Source organism: Amblyraja radiata, chromosome 48, assembly GCF_010909765.2.
Source record: "Amblyraja radiata isolate CabotCenter1 chromosome 48, sAmbRad1.1.pri, whole genome shotgun sequence".
Taxonomy (NCBI): domain Eukaryota; kingdom Metazoa; phylum Chordata; class Chondrichthyes; order Rajiformes; family Rajidae; genus Amblyraja; species Amblyraja radiata.
This window is the reverse complement of record NC_046003.1, coordinates 138,775-147,052: the sequence shown is the minus strand read 5'-3', so window position 1 is coordinate 147,052 and position 8,278 is coordinate 138,775.

Genomic DNA, 8,278 nt, shown 5'->3' with positions numbered 1-8,278 from the left:
TTAGCTATCATCTCACTGGATGCAGAAAAAGCGTTTGATCAAGTAGATTGGGATTATATGATTAAAGTATTGCAAAAATTCCAATTGGGAGAGAACTTCATTGCATGGATAAAACTATTATATAACAAACCTACGGCTAGAATACTAACTAATAATATATTATCCTCCAAATTTGAACTATCAAGGGGCAATAGACAAGGTTGTTCATTATCTCCGCTGTTATTTGCTTTGGTAATTGAACCCCTTGCTGAAAAAATAAGAACACACCTGGATATTTACGGTTATAATACAAAATATTCAAATAACAAAATATCCCTATATGCCGATGATGTACTACTGTACATCACAAAACCACAAATTAGTATACCGAATATATTAAATTTAATTGAGGACTTTGGATCCTTTTCAGGATATAGAATAAATTGGAACAAAAGTGAAATTATGTCGATAAAACCAAAAGACTCAACACATCTCAGGAAATTCCCCTTTAAAATAGCTACAGAAAAATTCAAATATTTGGGAATTGAAATTACTAGAAATTACCAGGATATGTTTAAAGCCAATTATAATCCCCTACTTAAGAAATTAAATAATTTGATTAAATTCTGGAAAACACTTCCGATGTCCTTAATAGGCAGAATAAACGCTATAAAAATGATTTTCTTACCACAAATTCTATACCTATTTCAATCAATACCTATATATCTCCCAAAAAAGTTTTTCAAAAAATTGGACTCAGACATTACAAATTTCATATGGGATTATAAACCCCATAGAATACAAAGAACACACCTTAATAAACGAAAAGAGTGGGGGGGTCTAGCGCTCCCTAACTTTATGTATTATAATTGGGCAGTAAATATTAAAAATATGATTCACCTGCTGGACAATTCTGCCCAGCAGGCGGACTGGATTGTAATGGAAAAAGGGGATTGCTCCCCGAGTAATATAGGAGCGATTATCCTCTCACCAATAAATCTGAATAATAAAAATTATAATAAAAACCCAATTATACATAGCACAATTAGAACATGGAAACAAATAAAACAGAATCTAAAATTAAGAAACCTATCTCTCTCAATACCAATAGCCAATAACCCATCGTTTAAACCATCAATCATAGACAAATCATTTATACATTGGGAAAGAATGGGAATCAAAACGCTCGAAGATCTGTATGAAGTGGGAAAATTACTATCATTTCAACAACTACAACTGAAATATAATTTGAAAAATAACCAATATTTTAAATATCTTCAAATTTGTGATTATTTGAAAAAATACACAAAAGACTATCATAATATGCCTTCCGACTTACTGGATGAAGCAATGAAGACAAAGGCGGAATCAGCTAACTTAATATCGTACTTATATAATATCATTTTAAACATAGAAATACCCACAACAGATGGAATTAGAAGAGACTGGGAACAAGAATTAGCTATAAAAATTTCAAAAGAGAGCTGGGATAAACATTTACTACAGGTGCATAAATGCTCGATCTATGTACGACATACGCTTATCCAATTCAAAACATTACATAGACTATACTATTCAAAAACTAAATTAAATAAAATCTTTCCTAATGTTTCACCAATCTGTGATAAATGTCTGTGTCAAGAAGCTACCATAGCGCACTCTTTTGTTTTTTGTACAAAAATCCAAACATTCTGGCATGAAATATTTGATATTTTTTCAAAATTAATTAAAATAAAACTGGTACCAAAACCAGAATGGATCATTTTTGGGATATCGGAAGGTATCCCTGAATTAAACGTGTATCAGAAGAATTTACTCAATTACGGGCTAATAATGGGAAAAAAGCTCATACTTAAATTCTGGAAAAATGCGCCCACACCAACAATAAAAATGTGGATATCAAATATGTTTGAAACATTACATCTGGAAGAGATGAGATTCCTCTTAGCAGATAAAGCAAACCAATTCCAAAAGACGTGGTCTACGTTTATGGACCTATTACAAGCATGAGGTGCAATAGTAATTTAAAACATAAATAAATAAACAAATGGTATCAGGTCCTGGCATTGGGAGATAAATCAACAAAAACAGACTTGGTTGGGAGTCTTTCTGCGGAGTTTAATGTTATAATAGAGCGATTGTCCTTACTTTCTTTTTCTTTCTTTTCTAGGGTCTACTTTCTTACTTTACTTCCTTCTCTAACTTCTTTTCTAAGGGGCTTTCTTTTCCCAACACACTCCTGCACTTCACAACTCTTGCGCACCTTCTTTACTTTCCTTACTTCTATCTTTTTCTTAAAGCTTTAAAAAAAAAAAAAAATGAAGCGGTACAAAAAATGTATTAAGATATGTGTTGTGTGTTATTGTAATTTACCGTACTTCTAATAAAATTAAAAATAAAAAAAATTAAAAAAAAAGAATATAAAGCAGGATAGTAAAAGCTTATTTAGGTATGTGAAGAGGAAAAAAAATAGTTAAGACCAAAGTTGGACCCTTGAAGACCGAAAAAGATGGATTTATTATGGGGAACAAGAACATGGCAGATGGGTTGAACAGATACTTTGGATCTGTCTTCACGAAGGGGGAGACAAACAATCTTCCTGATGTACTAGTGGCCAGAGGATCTGGGGTGACGGAGGAACTGAAATAAATCCACATTAGGCAGTATATGGTGTTGGGTAAATTGATGGGACTGAAGGCTGATAAATCCCCACGGCCTGATGGTCTGCCTCTCATTTTTCATTTTGCCTTTCGTTCTCTCTCTCTCTCTCTCTTCCTTAAATCGTTTTAGATGCAATTTAAAAATTGGCGCTCCGAGCTCTTGTTTTGTTTAAAGTGTCGTTTAAGCCCGGCCTAGGTTGGAGTTGGGCGGAGAGGGGGTACGAGAAAGGAGGAGGGGGGAGCGGAGAGGAGAGGAATGAAACTGGGACATTGTTAGTTTTACCATTACAAAAAAATATATTTACACACACACACACACACACACACACACACACACACACACACACACACACACACACACACCACACACACACACACAAACACACACACACACACACCAAACTCTTTAACGGCGGTCTTTTCTTGACAAATTCCACACAGTGTATATATTTATTTATTTATTTCAACTTTTTTTATTAGAAGCAATTGTACTCTCTTATCGTCACTCTCAGGCGAACGAGATAGAGGAGCGAGCAAAACGGAAAAGAGCGAGCAAGAGAGACGAGAGAAACGACCGAGGAGAGAAAAGAGAGAGGAAAACACAAGAGAAAGAAGCGAGGGAAGGAAAGAGAGAAAGCAGAACGGAAGAGGAGAGAAAACTGAGAGACAAGAGAGAGAAAAAAAAAGAGAGAGGAAGAAATAGAAAGAGAGAGAGAGAGAGAGAGAGAGAGAGAGAGGAGAGGCAGAGAGAGAGAGAGAGAGACGAGAGAGCGAGAGAGAGAGAGGAGGAGAGAGCGGAGAGGAGAGAGTAGAGAGCGAGGAGGAGAGAGAGCGAGCGAGAGAGCGAGAGAGAGAGAGAGAGAGAGAGAAAAGGGAGAGAGAGAAAGACGAGAGCAGAGACGAGAGAGAGAAAAGAGGAGCAGACGAGAGAGAGAAGAGAGAGAGAGGGGAAGAGAGGGAGAAGACGAGAGAGAGGAGAGAGAGAGAAGAGAAGAACAGAGAAGAGAGAAGGGCGAGAGAGACGGAGAAAGGGGAGAGGGGGAGGACGAGACAGGAAGACAGGAAGAACGAGAGCGAGAGAGAGGGAGAGAGGGAGAGAGAGAAAGAGAGAGAGAGGGGAGAGAGAAGGAGAGAGAGAGAGGGGAGAGAAGGAAAGAGAGAGAGAGAGAGAGAGAGAGAGAGAGAGAGAGAGAGAGAGAGAGAGAGAGAGAGGGAGAGAGAGAGAGAGAGAGAGAGAGAGAGAGAGAGAGAGAGATAGAGAGGAGAGAGAGAGATAATAGCATCGAGTAGGCTATCGAAGCGCGATATAGCTCTCTCTCTCTCTCTCTCTCTCTCTCTCTCTCTCTCTCTCTCTCTCTCTCTCTCTCTCTCTCTCTCCCCCCCCGTTTCTTACTTTCCCCCGTTTATACCCCCCCGTATCTCCCTCTCTATGTCTCCCCCTCCCTCTTTCTCGGACAATAGCTAAAATAAAACAATGACGTCGAAAAGATCATCCACACATGTAACTCCTCCCGCCTAGATTACCGCAACGCCCACTGCACTGGCATCTTCCCTGTCCCGCCTGCAACTGGTTCAAATCGCCGTTGCGAGACTCCTGACGCACCCAGACTCCTGACTTTACTAGAATGTTGCCTGGGTTTCAGCAACTAAGTTACAGAGAAAGGTTGAACAAGTTAGGGCTTTATTCTTTGGAGCGCAGAAGGTTAAGAGGGGACTTGATAGAGGTCTTTAAAATTATGTTAGGGATAGACAGAGTTGACGTGGATAAGCCTTTCCCACTGAGAGTAGGGAAGATTCAAACAAGGGGACATGACTTTAGAATTAAGGGACAGAGGTTTGGCGGTAACATGAGGGGGGAACTTCTTTACTCAGACTGTGTGGACCTACTGTGTGGAATGAGCTTCCAGGGAAGGTGGTGGGGGAGGGAGGTTCGTTTTTATCATTTAAAAATAAATTGGATATTTATGTGGACGGGAAAGGAATGGAGGGTTATGGTCTGAGCGCAGGTAGATGGGACTCGGGGAGAATAAGCGTTCGGCACGGACTAGAAGGGTCGAGATGGCCTGTTTCCGTGCTGTTGTAATGGATATGGCTTGGACCCAATAGCAGCACATAATCAGGCAGGTGTCATTGATACTGTAATACGATAGGTATAATACGATACTGTAACACAGAGTAGTAACACAGGAATGGGTACACCGTACTCACAAAGAGGCTCAGTATTGAGCGAGGGTTCCGAAGAGGGGCAGGCAGGAGACGTAGTCGGGGTAGCGGAAGGTCCGGTAACCAGGAGATCCAACGCACGATGCAAACAAACCAGCGAGGGACAGACGAAATGAGAGTCGAAGCCAGACAGGAAGTCGAATATCCGTTGCAAGGATACACCAAACAGCCCAGGAGAGAGGCAGACAGAAACCAGGAGGTACGGGACGAAGGCCGTGGTCGGGGACAGAAGGCTGAGGTGATATCCGGGAAGACGACAGGACAGAATGGCCAGGGGCATGCAGGTACGAATCCGTGTAGGCAGTCGTGAAATCGATGGAGAGTCTTGCATGAATGTTGAGAACAATCTGGCACTGTGTGAATGGTGAGGAGAGTCTATATACCGAGTTAATAGGTGATCAGAAGCAACTGAGTGCAACAGGTGAGGAGAGTTGGGCTGATGAGAGGGGAGTGGCAGGCAGGCAGGCAGGTGAGGAGAAGGAAGGACCGGTGAAAAAGTACTGGGAGGTGAAGTGGATGAGAATGAGGAGCGGGCAGACTTTGACAGAACCCCCACCCCCCTCAAGGGACGGCTCCTGACGTCCCAAAACAAAAAAACAAAAACAATAAAGAAAATAAACCCAATCCCACGCAGAGTTGGGTGGGGGGAGGGGGACCGGAGGAGGGCTAATATTATTCCGAGACATCCATGTCCGCATCCTCCTCCATGGCATCAGAGGAAAGCTCCGTCTCGTCGGCACTGGGCGCATCAGACGGAAGAGGGGACAGATGCTCAGGGGCGGCGACCCCTCTAGGAGTGGCGGACTTGGACGGCTGGTCGGGATGACGCCGGTGAAACTCCCTGATGAGGGAGGCGTCCAGGATGTGTCGAGCAGGAACCCAGGACCTCTCCTCTGGACCGTAACCCTCCCAATCGACCAGGTATTGGAGACCCCTCCCGCGACGGTGGGAGAGCAGGAGGCGGTGCACCATAAATGCGGGGCCTCCATCGATGAGACGAGGCGGTGGAGGAGGAGGGACCGCGGGGACCAGGGAGCTATCCCGTATTGGCTTTACTCTGGACACGTGGAACGTAGGATGGACCCGCATAGAAAGAGGCAACTTGAGCCTCACAGCCGCTGGATTGATGACCTTCTGGATCTCAAAGGGACCGATGAACTTGGGTGCCAACTTCTTGGACTCCACCCTCAAGGGAAGGTCCCGGGTCGACAGCCACACCTTCTGGCCCGCGAGGTAGGTGGGGGCCTGGGTGCGGTGACGGTTGGCAGCCGTGGCGTAACGGTCCACGGAGCGGAGAAGAGCCGCCCTGGCTTGGGTCCACGTCCTGCGGCAGCGACGAATGAAGGCCTGGACGGCCGGCAGGAAACCTCTTTCTTCAGCGCCGGGAACAGTGGAGGCTGGAACCCGTAGGCACACTGGAAAGGGGAGAGACTAGTGGCCGAGCTTGTCAGGGTGTTATGGGCGTACTCCACCCACAACAACTGCTGGGACCAGGAGGAGGGATGCTTGGACACCATACACCGCAACTCCGTCTCCATCTCCTGATTCTTCCTTTCCGTTTGGCCGTTGGACTGGGGATGAAATCCAGACGTCAGACTCACGGTGGCCCCCACAAGCGTGCAGAACTCCCTCCAGAACACAGAGGCAAACTGGGGTCCCCGGTCGAAGACCACATCGACGGGGAGACCATGGAGCCTGAAGACGTGGAGTAACATGAGCTCGGCAGTTTCCTTGGCTGACGGAAGCTTGGGCAGGGGCACGATGTGAGCCATCTTGCTAAATCTATCGACCACGGTCAGGATGGTGGTGTGACCACTGGATGGGGGCAGGCCGGTAACGAAGTCCAGGGAGATGTGGGACCATGGTCGATGGGGTACAGGCAGTGGAAGCAGATGACCCGCAGGTGCTTGGTGTGAGACCTTGTGCTGGTTGCAAACGGGACAGGCGTTGACAAACTCCCGAGTGTCCTCCTCCAGCGATGCCCACCAGAACCTCCGTAGCACCATCTCCTTGGTCCGCTGAATGCCGGGATGACAGGTGAGTCGAGAGCTGTGGGCCCACTGAAGGACGTCGGACCGCAGGGCAGAAACCTCAAACAGGCGATCAGGAGGGCATGCGCTGGGTCCCGGCTGGTTCTCCAAGGCCGGCTTGACCTTCTCCTCCACTTCCCAGGTGAGGGAGGCAACCCTGCGCGAGGACGGGAAGATGGACTTGGGGCCAGAGGCAGGCTCCTCCTTCGCCAAGAACTGTCGAGAGAGGGCATCGGGCTTCACGTTGCGGGATCCAGGTCGGTAGGAGAGGGAGAAGTTGAAGAGGGTGAGGAAGAGAGACCAGCGGGCCTGACGAGAGTTGAGCCTCTTGGCTGACTGGAGGTATTCAAGGTTCTTGTGGTCATCCAAACCAAGAAAGGCTGCTCGGTTCCCTCCAGCCAGTGACGCCATTCCTCCAACGCCAACTTAACCGCCAACAGTTCTCGGTTGCCGATGTCATAATTCCTCTCAGCAGGGGTCAGGCATCGGGAGAAGAAGGCGCATGGATGGAGCTTCTGGTCCCCGGCAGCCAGCTGGGGTAGAACAGCTCCCAACCCCACGTCGGAGGCGTCCATCTCCACCACGTACTGTGTCTCTGAGTCCGGAACTTGGAGGATGGGGGCCGATGTAAACCGTGTCTTGAGTGTCTGAAAAGCTTCGTCGGCCGCGGCAGACCACCGGAACGGAACCTTGGAGGAGGCGAGTGCCGTGAGGGGTGCGGCCACAGTACTGTAGCCGCGGCTGAACTGTCGGTAAAAATTGGCGAACCCCAGGAACCTTTGGAGCTGCTTGCGGGAGTCAGGAACAGGCCAGGTGGTGACAGCAGAGACATTGGCAGGGTCCATCTTGATGTTCCCTTGGCCAACGAGGTATCCTAGGAAGGAGACTGACGGGGAGTGAAACTCGCAATTCTCAGCTTTAACGAAGAGCGAGTTCTGCAGGAGCCGATGTTGAACTGCCTGGACGTGGTGTACGTGTTCCTCCTTGGTCCGTGAAAAGATGAGGATGTCATCAAGATAGACGAACACGTACTTGTTCAACATGTCTCTGAGAACGTCATTGACCAAAGCCTGGAAGACGGCCGGGGCGTTGGTGAGGCCAAAGGGCATCACCAGGTATTCATAATGTCCCGTGGGAGTGTTGAAGGCGGTCTTCCACTCATCTCCCTCTTTGATGCGGACCAAGTGGTAGGCGTTGCGTAGATCCAACTTCGAAAAGATGGTGGCCCCCTCCAGGAGCTCGAAAGCAGAGGAGATGAGTGGGAGAGGGTAGCGATTCTTCACCGTGATGCCGTTGAGCCCCCGGTAATCTATGCAGGGACGCAGAGATTTGTCCTTATTCTCCACGAAGAAGAACCCAGCCCCAGCAGGAGACGAGGAGGGACGG